Genomic DNA, 21608 nt, shown 5'->3' with positions numbered 1-21608 from the left:
GTTCCAGAGTTTGATTGGTCCTCTCGGTTTGTCCGTCGGTCTGAGGGTGGTGACTGGTCGATAGTCTCACATCAATTTGAGCCGACCGACAGCAACTTCGCCAAAAATGAGAAATAAATTGACTACCTCGATCCGAAATTAGAACCGAAGGAAAACCGTGCAGTCGGACGATGTTTGAGAAATTCTCGGGCCAGAGTTGCTGCTGTTGGCAAGCCTTTGAGCGGAATGAAATGCGCCATCTTGGAGAATAAGTCCACGATTACTAGAATCGTATTGTATCCGGAGCATGGAGGTAGATCGGTGATGAAGTCCATAGAAAGCGTATGCCAAGGGCGAGGTGGGATGTCAATAGGGCGTAAGAGGCCTGCTGGTCTTTCCTTTTGACTCTTGTTTTGGGCGCATACTCCACAGGACATTATAAAGTCTCTGATATCTTTTTTCCAAGACGGCCACCAGAAGTAGCGCTTGATCTTTTCTGAGGTCTTGGCTATACCGGGATGACCTTCTATTAAAGAGTCATGATAACAAGAGATTACTTTTTTCTGTAAATCTGTGCTGGGTAGGTATAATCGTTCTTGGAAATACAATAAGTTGTCCTTTACTGCAAAGTCCTTTCCCTGCAGATGCCAATTCTGTATGTCTGCTGGAGTTACAAGTTGCCTGGCTTTATCCTTAACTTCCTCTATGGATTCTGTGGCGATTACACCCAGAATTCTTTGTTCGGGAATGATTGGTACAGGTTTAGGGTTGATCAAGTGTTCTTCCACTCCCATCCGAGAAAGGGCATCGGCTTTACCGTTCTTTGTACCAGGTCGATAGGTAATTATGAAGTCAAACTCGGCAAAGAATAATGCCCAACGGAGTTGTCTAGAGGATTGGGCTTTTGCGGTTTTCAAATATTGCAGGTTTCGGTGATCCGTAATCACAGTAACGGTGTGTCGGGCCCCCAGCAGATAATGCCGCCAAGCCTTAAAGGCAGACTTGATAGCCAGAAGTTCCTTGTCAGTAATCGTGTAATTGACTTCAGGAGGCGAGAATTTGCGGGACCAAAATGCCCCGGGATGCAACTGGTTGGTTACCGGGTCCTTTTGTGATAGAACTGCCCCCATGGCAAGGCTTGAAGCATCAGTTTCCACGATGTAGGGGAGTTCGGGGCGAGGGTGTTTTAAGATTGGTGCAGAGATAAATTTAGTCTTCAAATCCTGGAAAGCTTGTTCCGCCTCGGTAGACCATTCAAAACGTTTGTTTTTCTTTAACAAGGCAGTGATGGGCTGGACTATTCGAGAGAACTCGGGGATAAACCTGCGGTAAAAGTTAGCCAAGCCTAACATGCTTTGCACACCTTTTACGGAGGATGGTGATGGCCATTTGAGAACTGCATCGACCTTCTTTGAATCCATACGCACTCCGCCAGGTGATAATATGAATCCCAAGAATTCAACTTCAGTCACGTTGAAAACACATTTTTCCAACTTAGCGAAAAGTTTGTGTTGACGCAATCTTTCGAGGACCATTTTCACGTGTTTCCGATGTTCAGATTCCGATGAAGAATAAACGAGAATGTCGTCGATGTAAACAACAACACACACATCTATGAGCTCTCTGAGGACATCGTTCATAAAATATTGAAAGGCGGCCGGGGCATTGCAAAGTCCGAAGGGCATGACCTGATATTCAAATAGCCCATACTTGGTGCGGAAGGCCGTCTTCCATTCATCGCCCTCTTTTACTCGTACCAAGTGGTAAGCTCCTCTAAGATCCAGCTTTGTATATATGCATGCTTTTCTGACTTGGTCCAGGAGTTCAGGGATCAAAGGTAACGGATATCTATTCTTAACGGTGATCTGGTTCAGGGAGCGATAATCGATACAAGTTCTAAGGTCTCCTTCCTTTTTTGGAACGAAGAACAAAGCTGAAGAGGCAGGGGACTTGGAAGGACGAATAAACCCATTTGCCAGGTATTGTCGAAGGTGAAGGTTCTCAGGCTCGGTGAGGGCATAAATTCTACTACAAGGAGGAGTAGATCCAGGTATCAGGTCTATCTGGCAGTCATAAGACCTATGAGGAGGTAGAGAGTTAGCCTGCTCCTTCCGGAAAACATCTTGGTATTCTAGGTATTCGGGAGGTAACTGGGGAGTCTCTGAAGAAATTGCTGCCAGTGCAACACCAGGTGGAGGGTGACAAGTAGAGACACATTCTGGAAACTGGACCGTTCTTGCTCGCCAATCGATCAGAGGATTGTGTTTCTCTAACCAAGGTATCCCTAGAATAATCTGGAACTGAGGGGCCTTGATCACATCGAACACGATCTTCTCATGGTGTCCATCTTGACTTACTAGCGTCACCTCTTGAGTGGTATGCGTTACTGGCCCGGAGGCTATCTCCGTACCATGCACCGTAGTAATGACGTCCTTTACAGCCTTGGGACAAAGAGTTAGATTCATCCTCAAAACCATTTCATGATCCACATAATTGCCGATGGCACCGCTGTCGACGTAAGCTTCAATTGCATGTAATCGATCCAGATTATCAGGGCTAATGAGGACCATAGGTATCACGAAATGCGAGGTCACGGAACTGGTTTTCACGCTCGGCAAGAGGACCTCTATTCTTGTCGGGCGAGGTCGTTTCCCTGCTCAGAGTGTGTAACTGTGGTAACTGCAGCTCCTACGGCCTTCTTGGCAGGTTTCACCGGACAGTCTCGAAGAAAGTGCCCTGAGTTTCCGCAATATAGGCATAATTGCAACTGTTTTCTCCTTTCCCGCTCCCTTTGTGTTAGAGGACCTTTCAGACCCCCTATTTGCATGGGTTCCCCGGAGTCTACTCCTTTGGAAGGAGTTGGCGGTTTGGAAAATACTCGAGCATCAAACTTGGAACGATCGGCCTTCCTGTTCTGCAGTCTGTGATCTATTTGAACGACCAAGTCTATATAATCCGAACAGTCTTGTGGGGGATTCACTACTTGGGCTAAAACGTCTTTGAGCTCTCCACGTAGACCTCTATAAAACAGCGTAATCCTTTTGTCCTCAGGCCATTGAGTTTCCACTATTAGTCTATTGAAAGATGCAATATAAGCCAAAAGGTCTTGATTACCCTGTCGCAACGAAAGAAGCTCATTGTCCAAGGCCTGCCCCTGTGCATGTCTTGCGAACAGTTTTTCCATACTAAGCTGAAAGGCTTGAAAATCATGGAGAACCGGATCATCTTGATTAACTAGAGGGATCGACCAGTCTGCCGCATTACCACTAAGGTACGAAAGTACAAAAGCTACTTTAGCTTGATCAGTTGGAAAGGCTGCTGGCCGGCATAAGAAGTGCAACCGGCACTGATTGATAAATACCGCAAACCTCTTTGGGTCACCAGAAAATCGTTCGGGCGGAGCCAGAGGTACATTCCCAGGTAGGTTGATCTGCACTGGATTCATAGAGGATGTTGAAGGAAGATTTGCCCCTGATGCGGGTAGCGGGGTCTGTCCGGCTTGTGACTGTAGCAATTGTCTAGCAAGATCATCTGTTCTCTCCTTGGAAATAATTAGTTCCCTTCTTAGAGCGTTCGTTTCCTGACGAGCTGCATGCACTTCTGCCCTTAGTTCCCCAAGTAACCGGGCTAGGTGGTCAGTATCCGAGGTTTCCATAGCGCCTGGGCGAGAGTTTTGCGGTAGGCTTTGCGTTCTGTAACGCTCACCTGGTTCTCGCAGAGGCGCCGGTCTTGACTGGGCGACTACCGTATCTTCAAAGGTGATGTGCAGCACCCGGTTGGCTTTTTGGGCTGGACCTCTGTGCCCTGTATGCCTGACGTGCAGAGTAAGATGTCTGCAGATAGAAAATACGGGGTAATGAACTGGGGTTATTGGGGTGTCCCTATCTCTTTCCTCTTCTCCTCTCCTGTAGACCCCCACAGGTTAACGCTCTCACCTTAGGTAAGTGAATGCCGAGCTCTCCATCTGCCTCGGGGCAGGGTGCTGTAACCAGTTCCTTCACTGGATAGGTAGCGCAGGCCTCTTGACTTCAGAGGACTGCTGTCCGTCGTTTACTGCACGAACGGTAAGTTTCGAGTAACTCAAATGTCTTTAAAGTCTTTAATAATGATGTCTCTTGTTTTGCAGGGTTCCGGCGATGGCGAATGACGGGCTGAAGTGAGTTGAAGATGGAGTCCGTGTGATGAATAGAAGCGCCTGGAAGCACGTAAGTAAGCGCTTGTTGCCAGCTTCACGATGCGCTCTAACTGTCTTTTTATTTTGCAGGTACAAGTTCAGAGCGGCTGCAGGGTGCCGGGATACCCACTGGGTTAGATGTGGAAAGGAGTTATGGCATGTGAGTATTAAAGTTCCCCAATGTCTTTAAACGCACCTTGTTTTGTCTTTCAGATGCGGTATGCAGCGCCGACGGCCTCCGGAGCGTGCGAAGAGTTGGTAAGCTTTTGTCTTTCAGATGCCGGAATGCAGTGTGAAGACCTCCGGAGCGCACGAAGAGTAGGTAAGCCTTTGCCTTTCAGATGCCGGAATTCTAACCTGTTCTTTCTTGTCTTTATAGGTGTTGCTGAAGACTGGATTCAGGATGGTAAGCCTTTTTCCTTAGGCCCAGGACCGGATGCAGAAGACACGATGAGCGTTCTGCTGCAGAGGGTGCAGAATAACGCAAAGCAAGATTCATCCACTGGGTGTGGTTTAAATAGCCTCCTGTAGTGCTTAGGTGTCTCCTTCCACAGCCACGCCTAAGTAAGAAAAGAGTTCCTGGTAAGAAAAGAGTTCCTGCCTTCCAGAAGAGTTCCAGTGTTCTGAATCTAGGGAGTGGCTCCAGCCCCACCCAACAGGAAAAGTAGTTCCAAACAGAAGAGGATCAGAGGCTCAACTGGCAGGCAAGTAAGCAGCATGGTCTGCTGCAGGTAAGTCCACCCAAGCATTATGAGCCCGGCGCTTTCAGCGCTGGGACTGGGCATATTTATGAGCCTGGTGCCACTGGCGCCAGGACTGGGTCCAAAAGGTCCCAATTGGGACTGGTTGGCACTCGGAACCTGGGTTATGGATCTGCTTCCAAGGGAGTTGGGAAAACCCTGACCTTTTGGAAGCAGAGATCATGACACTGGGGGTCTGTAAATAAGTTGCATGTTGATTGAGCTCTTGGGGGTGGTTTGTATTTTGATAGAGAGGTGTTTGCATGAATCAAATGGGTGGGAGGTGATGGATCTGAGGTCAAGTGAGGTTTTGAAAATGAATGCTACACCTCCTCCGCGAGCATTAACTATCTACTCTGTGGATGGAGTAGTTGTTAGGAACGGCAAGGATTAGATAAGGTCCGGCTGCCTCGTGTAACCATGTTTGAGATTTCAAGGAGGTCGAGATCAGCTGAGAGGATGATGTCGGCAATTTCAGTGGGGTGAGCGATAAGGGATCTGACATTGAGTAGTGTGCCTTTCAAGGGTGCAGCATTTGTGGTGTTGGTACTTTTCTTATTGGTTTCCTTGTTAGGTGTGGTGGGCGATTTGCTGGGTATGGAGTGGAGTCGTGAGCCTAGTCTATTGTTCCGGGTTGGTAAGTAGCTGGTGGTTTGGAGGTATGGGCTGGTTGGTATTAGTGGTAGTGGAGTCATGCTTAGGAGGTCTAAGAGTTTTGAGCAGTGGGTTATCAGGAATAGGGCTAGCTTTAGTCGCAAGATGATTGTGGGTAGTGGGGGGGGGAGGGTGGTAAGGTGGGCAGGAATGGAGTGGGACAGGGAATAGGGAAGTGTCTAGGGCAGCCCAGTTTGGCTAGTCCGTTACTCAATGATATGTAGCTGTTAGAGCTGCAAGGTGTGTTGTTCATCACACAAAAAGGGAACATAATGAGAAGGAGCCAGGGGGGCATAGTTGTGAATATGGGTCGGTTGGGGGCTAGGTGCAAGCAGGTGGGTGCTATAAGCAGTTATAGCCAGCTGCGACTAGGTTTTTCTGATATAATGCAGGGGTTAGGCTAGTTCAAAATTGGCTAATTCAATGCAAGGCTATACAGATTCGACTTTACTGGATAGGTACAGAAATTAGCTAATTCAATGCAAGGCTATGCAGATTCGACTTTGCTTGATAGGTACAGAAATTGGCTAATTCAATGCAAGGCTATGCAGATTCGACTTTGCTTGATACATACAAAAGTGGGCAGATCAGTGCAAAGGCTATGCAGATTCAGTTTGGATCACAGACGCAAAAGATGGGCGGATTCGACTTTGAAGCATAGTGGGAGGGTAAATCAGCTTTGCTAATTAGGTACAGACAGGTGCGGCTTTGCTGATATGTGCATGAGTAAAGATGCAAAACTTATATGGAGTCACCTAAGCTAGTAGATGCAAAAGTGGGCGAGTTCAGCTTTGAAGCACAGTTGGGGAGTGGGCTAATTCAGCTTTACTAATTAAGGCAAAAGTTGGGCGGAATCATATGCTAATATAATGCATGAGAGGGCTAGAGTAGTATGACTAGCATAGTTAGAATATTGGTTAGTTGGCTAATGCATGGACGTGGGCTACGTGCATAGCCGCGATAAGTGTGGGCAAATTAAATGAGTACATTGCGAAGGTGTGGGTGCAATGAGACAGTGCTCCGGAGTCCAGAAGGTAGTGAAGCTACATAGAAGTGTGTCATAAGCATAGTGTGGCTTGAAGCAGTAATGAGCGTTTGGGAGCTCAAAGTCAGTAGACTGCGTATAGATTTGGTGGCTCAGAGGCAAAGGGGGTAGACTCACTGTGATATGGAATGCTGGATTGAGGGAGGCTGCGAAGCATGTTCAAGATGCTGGCGTCGATGGGCAGTGCTACAATTGTGGAAGGAGTGCAATCAACAGGGTTGATTTGCTTATTCTGGCACCAGATAACAAATCTTCTCCATTTGTCAAAGTAGCAGTGCCTCGTGTTTGGCTTCCTAGACTCTCTTAGGATGTCCATACATCTCTGCGGCAAATTGAGATGTCCAAACTCTATGACCTCAGGAGCCATGCTGCCAGGTTCATGGAGTTGGGTTGAGGATGCACTTTCTGACCCTGGTGCTGGGACAGTAGGTTGTACCAGCCCGGGAGTTTGATGGGTTCGCACACCGCTAGTCTGCGTAAGTGTGGGAACCACGGTTGTCTCGCCCACATGGGAGCAACCAGGACGAGCGTCATCGATTCTCTGTTCATCTTGTTGACCACCTTCCTGATGAGGTGTTGGTGGAAAAGCGTACGCAAACATCCCTGGCCAGTTCATCCACAGGGCGTTCCCCTGGGAGTCTGGTTGGGGGAACATGGATGCAAATCCTGGGCACTGTGTTTTTGCTGGTGGCGAATAGGTCTATAGTGGGGAAACCCCACTGAGAGAAGATATCTTCTACGATTTCTCTGTGTAGACACCATTCGTGTTCCTCTGGGACGGGATCTCTGCTCAAAGCGTCCGCCAGAGAATTGAGATCCCCTGGAACATGTTGAGTTGACAGGAAGATGTTCCGTCTGAGTGCCCATATCCACATTTTCTGGGCAAGCTTGGACAGATTTGGCGAATGAGTCCCTCCTTGCTTGTTCAGGTAAAACATGGCTGTAGTGCTGTCTGTCCGGATCTGCACTGACAGGTTCAACAGGTAGGGCTCGAACGCTTGATGCGCTCTGAATACTGCCAGAAGCTCTAGCAGGTTGATATGATTCTTGGCCGCTGAGTGAGACCAGAGACCCTGAGCTGTGTGGTGGAGATGGTGAGCTCCCCACCCTGACAGGCATGCGTCCGTATTGACTACCGCCTGTATTTCGGGATCGTAAAAGAGTTTCCCCTTGGACAGATTTTCTCTTGTCCACCAGTGAAGACTTTGTACAAGTGTTGGTGAAACGACCACTAGAGTGTCCCACTGACCACTTGCCTGAGACCACTGTTTCGCCAGCCATTCTTGCATGGGACGCATGCGCAGGACGCCATCATGCCCAGCAAACGCATTGCTTTGCGTACCATTATCTGGCGACCGGCCCGATATTGCGGAATTTGCAGCAGTATATTCTGAATTCTTTCCTCTGATGGAAAGGCCAACCCCTCATGTGTTTAGGACAGCTCCTAAAAACTGTTTGGAGGTGCTTGGCACCAGACTTGACTTTTTCTCGTTTATGGAGAAACCTAATTTGAAGAGGAGGTCGATCGTTCTTTGAATGTTTGTTCTGCAAATTACTGGGGTCTCCCCCGTGATGAGCCAGTCGTCCAGATAAGGGTACACTGGGATTGCCCCCCTGCGTAGGTGTGCCGCCGCCACCGCCAGTACCTTGGTGAATACCCTTGGAGCCGAGGTTATCCCGAAGGGCAGTACCTTGAACTGGTAGTGCCGACTGTCCACCTTGAAGCGCAAGTATCTTTTGTGCGCTGGGAACATGGAAAATCAGCATCTTTCATGTCCAATGTTGCCAGGTAGGAGGGGGATTACCTCTTGGAGAGTAGTCATGCAAAATTTTTGGGGCTTGACATACTTGTTTGCAGGCCTCAAGTCGAATACTGGCCGCATTTTCAAATCTTTTTTTGGCACAAGAAAGTAAGCTGAATAAACACCCTTGTTTACCTGGTGTCCCGGGACGAGTTCTATCGTGTCCTTTGCTAGAAGATTGGCGATCTCTTCGAGGAGGATCTTCTGGTGGTCTAATGAGTGTACTTTTTGACGTGGCGGGTGGTTTCGGGGACGCTCTAACAGTTCTATGCAGTATCCTGCAGACACTGGGGACAGCACCCATCTGTCTGATGTGATCCCTTCCCAAGCTTGGGTGAAGTTGGGGATGCGTGAGAAGGGACCCTGAACGGAACATCACTGTTTTGGTGGAGGCGTGCCGCCGCCTCTACTGGGGCTGCCTCTACCCTTAGCACATCCTCTCTTATTACCCCTGCCATAACTCTGGGTAGACTGCTGGTTATTTTTCCATGGTGTACCCTGCCCCTGGGAATAGTTTGTTCCTCTCTGGGAATTCTGTCCGCATGGGTGACGAAAATTGCCATTCCCTCTTTGATTCAGGGGTTTGTTGGTTAATTGGCCTAGGGATTTGAGAGTCTCGTACTCATCCTTGGTATTTTTCAGGGCATCCTCTACCGCCTTCCCAAACAGTAGATCTGACTCCACCGGTTTGTCTATTAATGATGCTTGTGTTTCGGGTTTGAACCCAGACTGCCGTAACCAAGCATGTCTTTTGATAACAGTGCTTTCTGCTATCAATCTGCCGGCGTTATCCGCTGCATCAAAGATTGCTTTTAAGATGCAACCGGACACGGCTCTGCCCTTCGACGCAACCCATGCCAATTGGCCTTTTAAGGGTTCTGGGGCGGAGTCTATGAGTGCCGTGACTTCCTCCCACTGGTGGCAGTTGTAACTCGCCAGTAGGGTGGTGGAGTTGGCGATCCTTGCCTGGTAGGCGGAAGTGGAGGCTACTTTCCTACCCAAGCCATAAATCATCTTGCTCTCCTTGTCGGGAGGAGCTTCGGACGATGACATGGGTGTTCCCGCCCTCTTTCGTGTGTTCGTAACTACCAGGGAGTCCGGTTTCAGTTGCCCCCTTATGTACAGCGGGTCCGATTGGGCTGCCCTGAAAAGTTTCTCTATCCTGGGGTTTACCGCCCTAGTGAGGTTGGGATTTACAAGGGAAGGGTCTATTCCTCCTTTGTATCGATTTAAGGATAGGGATGGCATAGGCAAAAGGTCTCCTTTCTCCCACTAATTCTTCAGCAAAGTCCCTCTCTTCCTGTGCTCCCTGGGTGTCAATGTGGAAGTGTTCTGCCGCTCTGGACAGAACTTCATTCAGGAGAGGTGGGTTGTCGACCGGGGAGTTGGTAACTGGGGGATCTTTGTCTACTGGGGAATCTACTCTGTAGGTTTCTGGGTCGTCCTCTTCCTCCTCTTGGTCCTCATCATCCCCATAGTAGCCCGTCCCAGATTGTTCTCCCAACATGCCCAAATCAGGATCCTCAATAAAGTGTTGATCCTCATTATATTGAGAGTAGGGCTGTATACAGAAAGGGTCCGAAGACCGTGTTGGTGCTTCAACCCGGGACTTCTTACTTGGGGGTATCGGGTCCCTAGAACCTGAGGGTGAAGCCCCGTCAGGGGTATATGAGAGGAAGAGTTCAGGATTCTTGGCATAGAAGTCTGCCAAAGACGACATCCTAAACATAACTCTGTCCATGTCGTCTCTACACCATTCCTTTGAGCTGGGAATGACTCTTTCCTGGGAGAGTTTCCCTGTCTTGTCCTGACTGGACCTCTGTGTTAGTGCAGGGGTCTTTAAAATGACAGAAGACTGAGACTTGTCTGTCTGTTTTTGCCTGTCTGAATGCTTCTGAGGTGTGGAAGAAGGTAGAGAATGCTTCTTTTGTTGTTTTCCCCCCTCCCCGTGGGTGGAAGAGTGTTTTCCCCGTTTATTCACCCCTTCGGAGCCTTTTGACGTCTGGCGTCGAGGTTCGGGGGTAGCGTCCCTATCTCTAGAGTGTGGAGGTTGGGACTCGGGAACAGACGTTAAGCGGTCTGCTGACGCCGACTCCTGAGTGCGGCCTGGGGATAGAGGTCGGCTTCGTCTTCCGATGATCGAACCTCCGTTACCTTAGGGAGCGAGGCACTCTTGGCAACAGTGGATGGCTGCCTGGAGTCATGTGGCGATCTAGATCGAGAACACCCAGAGGACACCGATTCGGTGGACCGTTCTCTGTGTGCCTCTTTCCGAGAAACTTATGGTTGGTGGAAGTGGTGTGGGTAGCGCTCGTGTCGCCGGGTGTTTTCCCCATAGCCGCCCTGCCGGACGACCTTCCGACGTCGGGGACTTGCGCTTGGCTGTCCCTCAACGCCACGTTGCCCTCGCCGTCCGAAAGCACAGCGTCGCTGCCATCGCTGAAGGCGCCCTCCGCTGCCATGGCCTCTTGACGCCTGGCGTGGTGGGCCCAACGCTTGATCGAACGGTCCTTTAGTGTTTTCGGTTTAAACCTACTACACGCTCTGCAGTTCACCTCGGGGTGGTCCCTCGGCAAGCAGAGGTTGCACGTGGCGTGCCTGTCAACCCAAGGGTACTTGCGGTTGCACTTGGGGCATAATTGGAAAGGGGTATCCTCCATACGCACCTTGTGGCAGCGGGCTAACGATTGTAGGAATATATAGAAGATGTACCTATATATTAAAGAGTGTAGAGTGTAGAGTATGTGCCACCCCCCACTCTCCCTACTTCCAAGGCCCGGGCCGAGGCCAGAGGCCTTCCGAGGCCCAAGTCCGTCGTGCAGCCATCGACGGTGGATTCCTTCTCCGGGCCGACGTTGAGCTTCGAACTTCGGTGGCTCGACATTGGGGTGGAGAAATGGGGAAATATAACAATATTTTAGCAAAATTGTGGCTAAGGCCAGGAACTCCGCGGGATGCTTCCGACCAGTATGGTGGAAAAAAACAATCTGGGGGTCCTAGACGCGTGAGGGATCATGGGTACAGTGGACGTCACACTAGGGATAGTATTACTGGCACGCCCTGTGTCGACGCCCATTTTCGAGTTTCGAAAAACAAACTAATACTCCGCAGCTTCCACTAGATGTCGGCCTATGCACAGCATGTGATCTAAGCAGATTACACAAGCCTCAGAGATAGATATATATATCTATATATATATATATAGATATAGATCCTGGCTGGCCCGACACAGTTACCAGATTTCCCTGCAGCCACATCCTGGTACTTACCAGAGGGAGTCCACCCTAAACACCTGAATCCAATCAGCCTCTCTGAAGATTGCCGAGGCATTAAAGCACGCTAGGAGGAAAAAATCCTTGGACTGTTTGAGCTTACTGCAGCTGGGACCCAGAGTAGCGCCCCTGCCACCCTTCCTTTTTGTTTATATAAATGTTTTTGCGCATTTCTTTTTATTTGAAAACAAGAATATTTCCCTTGTATATTTTGATTCGATTTGTTAGTGTGAGGTTCAGATGTATTTTGGACACAGTCATTTTTCTTTAGTTTCATAGGTAGGGACATTCTCTTTTGGATAGGGAAAATAGACCTTTATCCAAACCCCTTTTCTTTTAATAAACATGGCTAATGTTGAGAACATTACAACTTTGTGTCTGCCTCTCAATGCTGACCCCTCACACACTGCAGCAGCAACAGTACAGGCTTTCCTCAGTGAAGCGTGTATACTACATGCATCGCCAGTACAAGCTCATCCAAGGTGCAGTGCTGTTGCCCGTGCTGTACCCTTCCTATGGGTGAATCATGCACAGCCAAGTTCCATGATGTATATGCATGTTCTGTGACAGGGAAGAGTATCGTTGCTGGCTGAGCGCCATCTGTCTTGGGTGTGAAAGCTGTCAAGCTATGCCACTCAGGAACAATTTTTATTGAAAAATCTAGTTCTCGAAAAAGGTCTTCAAAATCAAACCCCTTCACTAAATCTGTTTTGAAGTGGAGCGAAAGATTGTGGGTTCAGGTTGAGAATGAAGAGTTCATTCACAGTAAATATTAAAACGAAACCAACAAGGAACATCAAAAAAGAAAAAGCCACAAATAAATAGTACTTAAAAAGGAAATGTGGGATTCCAAGATGGCCACTGGGATGAGATGGTGTGAGCCATGCAAGCTCACTCACCAGTCCTCGAAAGAAGTAATAAAAGAATGCAGAGTCTTTAAATATGCAAACTTCCGCCTACAGGGGGGTATTTAGAGGCGATGCGGACTGAAAGCAGCATCAGAGCAGCTGCTGATGAAGCGGTCGCAGCCGTGGAATATCCCCCGCACCCTGGACTGAGAGCAGCTGATAAACCCCGATGGAAGCATCACAATTGTGCAGTGACCGGAAACGAGGGACCCAAGTCAGCTTGCAGTGGTGAGTTGAGAGTGTCTGCCTGGCCGGGGGAGCTCCGATAGCGTTTTAATGGGCAGACACCACTGAATCTACACCAGGGCATGGGCTGCATCAACCGTGGTTGAGCATCCGGCTCATGCACTGGCCTGGACATGGGCGGGGCCAGCCTCATTGTTGCAGCGGTCTATGCTATTGGAATGGGCCACACCCAGGGACATAATTTGATCTGTATCTCCCTCGGGGAGGCTTAATTACCCATCATTGCCAGCAATTGCGAAGAGCAGCAGAAAGGGCAGACACAGTTCCTGCTGCAGGAGTCTCCCTCACAGAGCACAATATACGCCCAAACTATAACCAAAGCTGCCCACCAACTGACAAATCATATGGCAATGGCGATTTCTCCAAGTGTCCAATGCCCAGACCAAGAATTAAAGATGCGACCCCCGGTTTCAAAACCCCCTGGGAACGCACAAGGAGTAGGTAGCTGGGTCAGGACAAAAAAGCAGCAAATCGTCTCGGATCGTCCTCACCTCTGGAGACTGTCCCCATCTACAATGGACCAGGCAGCTATGGCAATGAGTAAAGACGACCTGCTGGAATGTTTTAGAGAGTTTCAGGACACATGGACTAAAAAAGCATTAAGGAAGAATTGAAATGTACCCTTCAGGAAATTAAAGGCGATCTTGCTTCCCTAGTAAGATAGATACCGCCAGGGATGCACTTCAAGAACTCACTAAAGACACCAGTAAAAGCAATTAAACACTGGAGCATATTTAACGCATGGCACAGAATCTGGAGTTGCAATGCGATGACCTGGAAAATAGGTCAAAGAGATTGAACATTAACTTAAGAATCTCCCTGAAAATGTCAAGGAGAAGGATCTTAAGGAGACAGTGTAACACATTTTCGGAGGCCTATTGAGTGTGGAACAGGATGTTGATATCCCCTTTAACCGCATTCACTGGGTGGGCCCAAAGAGAGGGGAGCCGGGCTCTTGGCCCAGAGATGTTCTGGTGGCTCCCCCAAAATACTGTCAAAAATAACAGATTCTGGAGGCGGCACACAAAGGAGGTCTGACTAAAGTGGATGGAGAGGCGGTCCACCTGGTCCAAAACCTGGCGCAATCGATACTCACCAAAAGGAGGGCGATGGGACCAGTGGTTCAGATCCTGTCCCAGAAACAGATCAAACAAATGGATTTTCCGGGTCGGCCTTGTCCTTGCATGGGTAGGGAGGCAACATTGTATTTCCACATATGGAAAAGGTGCGACCATCCTACAAAAGACTAAGAGAACCCATCCACAATGGAACTGGAAGGATATGATCACCCCTTTAAGAAGCCATGGGAGTGGTCAAATGTCGGGAGTAACAAGGACCTAGGGAATGCCCTCAGGGGATGTAACCGGTGGCTGAAACCGGTTGGTGCAGGGGCGGCAGCATCCCCACATCAGATTACGGACAACACCTAAGAATTGGCATCGGACTATGGGTTTCCCCATATAATAATTCTGGATGTTTAAAGTGGCTCAACGCAAAGGGAAGGCCACCTCCTAAACTCCTTAGGAACTTGGATCCGCACCCAGAAAATGAGTTCAGTTTGTTGGTTGTGTTTATGGGGTGGGGTGGCATAAATGGTAGGCGGGATAAAGAGGTTAAAATGAGTGGTTAAGGTGGGGTGGAGAGGGTGATGCGATGGCCCCCCAATGGTCTCAAAAGTGGGGGCAAGACGCAAACCCAGGAATGGTGTCCATTCACATTTTTGACATACAATGTGCGGGGGCTAAACTCCCCGACTAAAAGAAGGAAGTGTGATGAATCCAATGATGTCATCAATTCTTTCCCAGCAGTTACCTCTCCCCATGTGGCCAGGTGACGATAGCTACTACCTGATATGGACCGTGGGGGCAGCTATATGAGGGAGGATCAGGTGGGGGGGGAACAACCCTCAAGGGAGGGACATGACCTCATTGGACAAGAAATGGTATCCCCCTCTTTCTTTTCAGATACCCCATCCATTGCCCATGCCTTTATGGCATATCGTCATATCCCCCCTCACCCACTAGGAAGACTCCTAAAAACACCTCCCCATATTCTGCATATATCAAGAACTGACTTGGCTTTCAACATCACTGAGAACACTGTTCCAGACTTTTTATACGAGTTATCAAAAACAGACTTCTATTTCCCTAAATAGGCAGTAACCTCACAAAGGAGGAGTCTAGTAATGAGGATTAATAGAGGCCAGGAGCACAAGCTGCGCTCTAGTTGTTGCACAAACGTGTCTGATGCCGGGAGATTTACACCGGCAAAGCAGCTGACAAGCAGATGCTGGCTGGAGAACTCTAGTTCTCTCGGTATCGACAGAGGGACTGTGGTACTGTTGAGGTCTGTGGAGCCAACCCGCTCACCAAAGAGACAGAGGGGAGCTGGAAGAAGGATACAATACGCTGCAAGGATGCCTGAAGCAGGAGAAAGGCTCCAGAGCATTCACAGGTACTCTGAAGCAGCCTGCGCAGCACCCGAGCCTGGAGAGACGCCGAACAGACATGCAGGAGCCGCAAGAGACACAGAAGCTACAGCACTGAGGCGGTGGAAGGGAGCAGAACACTAAAGAGCCGGTACAGGCATACCACAGGAGAATCTGCACACACTATCATGAGCGGGCGAGTCCACCCGAGGGAAGCGGGAACACCAGGCCTATTGACAATCTTGCCGAAAGCAAATAACGGGTAATGCAACATATAGGAAAGAATGACCAAGTGAAGGGACGGTTGTGTTTTAGAGATTCTGTGACAGTTTTTAAACACTGGGAGAACACAGGCTGCATAGTTCTTAAAGTGGATGGTACGTTCTGCCAACTGGTTATCTGCTAGGTGGCGCTCTGGGGTTAGAATGTTGGTATGTTCAGACAGTAGAGAGCATGTTCCAGAAACGTCTATCAAGCCTCCTTTCTCCTTCTCGCCTACAGATAACAGCTGATGTATCTCAGAGCGGGTAACCGTGAGATACGAGACGCTAGAGAAACAATTTCCTGTGCAGGACAGCACCCAGAATGGAATGCTTGCAAGTTCAATTCTCTGCTTAGCCAACTAGGAGCAGTTAGAGATGTTTCTCTTCCCCCGATTTTCTTTTAAACCGTATAGTTACAAGCATTTTTCTTTAAACTGGTTTGCACAATCGCGACATCATCACCCTGCCTTCAGAGGCACCTCCAAAATCTATCCTTTTTTTGTTTTAAGGAGTGTGCTTTGCCAAGAGGAAACCTACAACAGAGATTTGTAGATTCTTAGTTTAGAAGGAGACGCTCCGGGAAGCTTGCATTGCTTCTACCCATGTTGTGCCTGTGCAATTTAGGGACGTTTCTGCTGCTTCTACAAGTTGGATCTTGTAACGGCAGCTGCCCTTATAATAGAGGCAAAGCTCTGATAACAGCGGTGCAAGTTTCCCTCGTGTGCTTTGAAACACTGCACTGTTCCTGCCTGTGCTGGACCTGGCAGTGCAATGTCGAAAGCAGCAGAACCATGATCAGCGGCAAATGACTGACTGTCCAAGAGGCAATACCGCTAGCTCATTGTTGAGTTTGACAGGATGCGGATAATAAAGCATTAACTAAAGCGGATTCAAACTGGCATGGCAATGTGGAAACTGGCATGGCAATGTGGAAACTGGCATGGCAATGTGGAAACTGGCATGGCAATGTTTATTCGGACTGGCTTCCATAGCGAGCTGAATGCCGGCATATTGGAGAATGCCATGATGTATGTGAGCCTCACTCCTAGCAGGTTGTCACACTGGGCAGACACTTGGCAGCAGCCTGAGCAAGGCACTGAAAATGACAGAATCCTGCATCATTTGGGCAAAGCACAAACCTATATTTAATGCAACCGATCATGTCGTGTCAAACCTACTGCAGGTAATGACTACATTGAATTTTCTAGCAATTCGAATCTTACTTGCACAGGAACAATAATGTCCTTTAAATCTCTTGAAATATTTATAACTAAAATGGTTTCTCACTTATATTGTCCTCAGTCAGTGTGATAGTGGCACAGGGCATGAGGCACTGCTCCAGGGATGTGACAGACGCGTGTCTACTGTCTTTAAGAGCGCAAAATTTCCGATGGGTACAAATCATTTGCAATGGTGAAATTGAATGCGGTGTACTCTGGATGACATGGAGGTATTGTGATATTTCACGTGTTCTTACTGACATGCTTGTACATTTTAGGTGTTGCTATCCAATTTGTCCTGAACATTTGTTGTACAATGCACCATATCAAACCCTTAGTTTATAAAATTGCCTGCGGGGTGCGAGGGGTGCTTGTTTGGTGGGTGCAAGGGGGGTGGGGGGGGGGCATTCCCAGTTGGGTGAGGTGGGGTTTACTAGCTTCCCAGCACATCCATATTTAAGCCGCACCGATTTAAATCTTCAGCATCCAGCCGCCCGCCCTCACTTCCACGCCAAGCACCCAGACCCAATTTCCCCAGATGAGATTCAGAATGTGGGCCCCTACGACGAGGAATAAGCTCCCAGTGCCTTTGTTTAGATGCTCCAGCCATTGATTTGAATCATTTATCCATGAGCGTCCCATATGCCTGCTACTCAAACTGGCTGGATCCAAAAGTTGCCTTCAACTGAAAAGGGATTTATTAGGTGCTTGAATTCCCAGCTCTTCAGCGGGAGATATTGTGACTTACCAGTTATTTGCATGTGTCCCTTCTCTCATTCCATGTGTACAATCTTCTCCTCGTCAGCATAACTATTACACTGTGAATGGCGTTACACCCGGTTTCCTATCCTGCACCTTTAACTGCACGTCCTGCTGGATTCCAAAGTGCTCACTTGGTTTGAATTGAAGATATTACTGGCCCTTGCCTTTCCAGTTCCTTCACATTGCCATAATTCATTTTAGCAAATCCATTCCTCTTATTATTCTATCTTGCAAAATGTACACTCTTTCGAAAGGTCTGCTGGCCGTCCTCTGCTCGCATGTACCTTGCTGAGCAGTGTCAAGCTTCTTCTGTGACACTAAGTGATTAGAGTGACGTTGTTCCCGCACTCCATAGAGTTTCTGATCTAGAGGAACACTGAATCAAGTTTCTGCATTCCAGCCAAATCTCCTGCTCCTGAGCGGTGCACTAGTTCTTCATCCATGGTAGTCCCACAGAATTCATAATGCTCAATGGTGTTCTTTATAGAAGCAGGTTCTACTTCCAGATCTTGTGACTTCTACCCTGTGCACAGTAGTTGAAAACTAGCCACGGCTCTTTAAATAGTCTTATTACTGGCAGAAAGCGGGAGGTTAAAACGGCTCTGTAGATTGCCTTTGCTAGGCTCGCTTTATTGTCGGCTATGTTTTTAATCCTATAGGTGTCTGAATTTTCCGTGTTCGCTGATTAGTATTTTGTATCCTTCTGATCAAGCCGGTCAGGCGGCACAGTGAGTGGAGCGCTCGCTTTGACATCTGTGCAGAGCATGGTGACTCAGGTTCGAATCCTGGCAGGGCTAAACTCAGCCTTTCATCCTTCCGAGGTCGATAAATGAGCACCACACACTGTGGGTAATAATAAGCAGTGCTCCGATACCTGAGGGGTCATACCGCTATATAAATGTTAAATTATTATTATTATTATTATTATCTAGTCCCTCTTCATGATGTTGGCAATAGTCGCAAAGAGGATCAAATGAATGCTTTAGCTGCATTGGTGAGATATCGGGGCAAAGGTCTCTATACTGAGCGGGAGGCCCCAGCATTGGACGGTAGGACATATCCTCTGAAGTTCCTCCAGATCCAGCTTAATGCAGTTATTTTTAAGGATAAAAACACCTAACGAGGCCCTGTGTCAGCACTGGGCAGATGCTGGAGCTTTGAATGTTTTTACAATTGAGGGATGATTTGAGAATAAAATGTTGGCCTTGTGGGGAAGTATTGTACGTTGTCCTGCGTGGTGGGGTTGTATTTTTCATGAAAATCTGATCACGCTCTTATACCTTGTTAAAATTGAAGTGTTCACCTTCTCCCCCTGTCAACACTGCCCCTGGCAACCTTTTCAATTTTTGTCCAAGATCTGTGGAGGGGTATGAGGAAAGTGGGCTATGGGGAGAAAGAACCATGGTTGGTTCTCTGTTAGAGTAGTGTTCCAAGGGGGAAACCAGCATTGCAACCCCGGCTGGCCGGCTTTCAAATAACCGGCAAAATTCGACTTACTTTCCCGGGGTGCTCTGGACACTGCCTGCTCAGCGTTTGGAATTCAAAATACTGATGGGCAGAGAGTAAGAAACCAAAAAGGAGCCATTTCAGGCTAGAACTTTTAACACATACATTTATTTATTTGGCAGATAATCCGTCTTCCTTCAGATTTTACGCCTTTAAACTACCACAATCATAGCTTTAAGGTGCAGCAGAATCTGTTACAGTTCAAATGTGTAGCGGTTTGATCATGAATTTCTGTACAAAAGGTAAGGTGGTTACAAGATAACAGAAGCCAGGACTTGATGGGGAGGAGTACAGTAATATACAACACTCTTATTTATTTAATTTATAAAGCGAGCAGCATCCCGTAGGCAATCGAGGCGCAGTTACAGTGAACCTGTTACTTGCAGGTGATACATTCAAAGAGCATAAACAACAGCTGGTGAGGTAGTGTGGAGCAGCGTGGTGTGGGGTGGGGTTCTTGTGCAAATACAAACCTAAATAGAAATTCACTATTTCAGGAGTGGCAGTCCCCCCCAACTTTCAGCCCTCTGCTTTAAAACGCTCGATTCCTATAATTATATAAGAAGGCCAGTAGTGTCATTACAATAAGTACATCAAATTGCAAATAATGGTCACAGCTAAGAACGGCTAGGCCACGGTGGGGGGGGGGGGAGAAGGGAGAAGGGGGGGGAGAAGGCTGCAAAGCTTGCTCTTTTGCCCGTCATTGTCAAATCGACCACAAGGCAATCTGCTCCAGGATTACTACCCACTACAGGGACTATCGAGATGAACCAACACTCTACCAAACAAGTGCAAATGGCATACCCGGCAGGGCTAAGACGCGCACACTAACATTTCCGCCCCCGCCAAATACATGTTTTCAAAGATAACAGTACAAGTTGCGAGTGGGACACACCCTTGCCCGCAGGATCGCAAGATGTCGTGTTTTGAATGTGAAGGCATGGATGCAAGATGTCCTTGCCAAGGAACGCCCAACCCTTCTCTTAAAGCCATTACTAGAAACAAGAATGGTGTGCGTCACTTGGACTGAAAATTAAACTGTACCTGCAGCGCCAGAGTTGAAAAAGCACAACCCCATGTTATTCCAAGTCAGTGCACTAAAAAAGCTCCTGCAAGAGGTAACGTATGTTATACACACTTGATAACCAAAAACACGGTTGGTGACACGTTAGGATATTATCAGCTCAGTGAGACTTAAGCAGGGTGCACCAAACTACCAAACAAGTTTCAAATGTGGCTCCTTCAGCATAGGAGGCTGATGACATCACGCCACTTAGCATACGGGAGGGATCGAATCCTTGCAAAGGCTCAGCCCAGGTCGTTTGAGTCAAGACAGATGAGAGGTTAACAAGACCAAGACACTTCTCTGAAGAAGGAAAAAAAAAGCATTCACCTGCCTGGACCGATTTAGAAACCAGTCTTCCATCCAACCAAACCAGCTCTTAAAAGCTGTTCTCTTCCCGTGACACCTCCCTTGATACATGCGCTCTATCTTCCCCACGGGCACAGGACCCATTTTAGTAAGGGATGCAGGTCTCTTAGCCACCGAAGGGAGAGGATGGGAGATGCCTGCCAAGGAGCGAGTTTGCGGACATGACGAAAAAGGCTGGGTAGGCAGGTTGGATGTGTGCGCCGTTTAGAGTAGCAAAGAGACCTATGGCATCTTCAACAGACCTACGGATCACCTTTACCCTTTAAAGGTGTAATAATGTCAAACATTAAAATGTGGGCACAACTAACATTAATTGAAAGCGTTGAGCTGGTGGGGTTCCTTGGATGGTCAAATTATCATTTTGACATTGATAAGGAGTGGAACCTTGTTCATACCCTTCAAACGCACGGCCACTTGGGAGCAATGTATATGTAACAGAGCTTTCTGGCAAAGTGGGCCACCCAGTTATCTGCCAACATATACTGTAGTCCTGTCTACTAGCATCATGAGTCTCTTTGGTGCAGTCACCAAAGCAGCCTAAAGTGAGGTCCAAAGTCAGGCTTTGGGATCCAGAACCTAGACAAAGCCTCTCCTATTACGCTGTGTAGAGTGTCCTCTCAAACCGATGTGCTCCCCTACCATTATTCCAGACAATTAAGGGGTGCGCTATAGCCTGGAAGCTCTACATGCATGAGAGTGCCAATGCTCTGTGTACGGCAGTTATACCTGCGCTAGCAGTGACTCACCAGTCCCAGGATCCCACTCCATGGAGAACCACCTTTTCTGCAAGCTCCAAACATGGTCGCTGCCATCTTCCGGACAGTACGCTGATCCAAGGCGAGAGACCAGTTTCCGCACGACAGACGCGCACCATACAGGCCAGGGGGACCCATTGCCCTTGGAACACTAGAAATGCGACCTGCTCTTGGCCGAATATAGGAAAAACGCTGCTTTTGTGCGTTCATGCTCCGTTCTTGATCTTTTTCTTCTTTCTGCTTCTCCCTGATCTCCAGTCTTCCCGCTTTATGTAGTGCCCTCTGCTTGTCATGCCTGCATTGCCTCTTTTCTACCATATTACCTTTCCTCCCTGCTCTGCCTCACAGTAATCCTCCTTTGACATGCTTGCCTTGAAAGTCTCCTCAACTGATCCACTAATATTTCCAGATAAGACCATAGC

General features: G+C 48.2%; 1 protein-coding gene across 1 annotated transcript in view; it reads right to left on the bottom strand.

Moving 5' to 3' along the window:
* The window catches only part of LOC138467267 (protein phosphatase 1 regulatory subunit 14C-like), a 677926-nt gene that overhangs the window by 378806 nt on the left and 277512 nt on the right, over positions 1 to 21608 (bottom strand). The gene's annotated exons all lie outside the window — the stretch shown is intronic.

The sequence above is a fragment of the Ambystoma mexicanum genome, chromosome 4q, assembly GCF_040938575.1.
Source record: "Ambystoma mexicanum isolate Mex_15411 chromosome 4q, UKY_AmexF1_1, whole genome shotgun sequence".
NCBI classification, from domain to species: Eukaryota; Metazoa; Chordata; class Amphibia; order Caudata; family Ambystomatidae; genus Ambystoma; species Ambystoma mexicanum.
This window is presented reverse-complemented; position numbering and strand designations above follow the sequence as displayed.